The sequence below is a fragment of the Nyctibius grandis genome, chromosome Z (genome assembly GCF_013368605.1).
Source record: "Nyctibius grandis isolate bNycGra1 chromosome Z, bNycGra1.pri, whole genome shotgun sequence".
NCBI classification, from domain to species: domain Eukaryota; kingdom Metazoa; phylum Chordata; class Aves; order Nyctibiiformes; family Nyctibiidae; genus Nyctibius; species Nyctibius grandis.
Window position 1 is genome coordinate 79,898,071 of NC_090695.1, and position 1,108 is coordinate 79,899,178.

Below are 1,108 nucleotides of genomic sequence, written 5' to 3' on the forward strand. Positions count from 1 at the left end.
TGCCCCAAACTCTCTGTCCAACAGACACATACAGCAGACAGCTGATGTGAAAAATACCTGAATTAAAGTGAATTCTAGTGCTACTTGATTCAGACAAGGGCCCTGAACTTTCATCTTCAACATAACATCATTAAAATGCTGTACAAGTTTATCCTGTTTTACTGATAAGGCTCTGTATTGACTTATCCTTTGAAATATCAATCCACAGTGATCCAAAAAAGTTCAAAGTTGGTATTGTCTCTTTTGCAAAATGTGGGCTAAATGGAATGGAAAACATGTGGAATAAAGAAGACTCTACATACAGAGCAATAGATAAAAACTAGTTGTCTTCTATTATGTACACTGTTTTTACAGCTTAAAGATTGAAGGGCATGTATGTTTATGAGATCATAATTTAAAGCAAGTTTCCCCTTAATTCACTTTCCAGCCTTTCTGATTAGATCCTTAACTCATCACCAGAAGCAAACTTTGGGCGATTGCCTCTCACGACACCCAGACCCAGCTCTACCAAATCAAAAAAACAAACCAAAACAAAACAACAAAAAGCTGGCATTCATTGCTATTTACCAAAATAGGACAAGATGAAACTTTTAATTCAGCCATACCTTGAAATAAATGTGATTGCATTTGCTGCAAGTTGGCCAAAAGTTGCTCAGTAGTTTAGCTGTTGAAGGGACAGAGCGGAAAAAATCAGTGCTAGCCATCAGGCTTCAATTCAGCAAGATTTAAGAACATTTTAAAAGTTAGATACGCACTTTTCCAGAGTTCCAGGGAATACCTGAGTGTAAAGAACCCTTAATGTGGAGTGAGAAACACAAAACCATTAAGTAAATTAAAGTTCATACTAAATGTAAGCAGTGAAAGAGACATAGAAATAGCAATCACCTCTTTTCAGACATTGACCATAAACTGAGGAAATAATTTGAAATTAATAATGAACTCCAGTATAGTAAGGTTTGTAAGAAGAGGTAATACTTTGTGTTAGGCTGAATGATATTGTTACGGTTGGAGGAGAAAGAGAACCAAGGTATTCATTTTTCCAACTGTGTCAGTTGGTTAAGTAAGACAGAGAGTTAAGGATATTAGTTTTTTCTAAAAACCTTCCGTC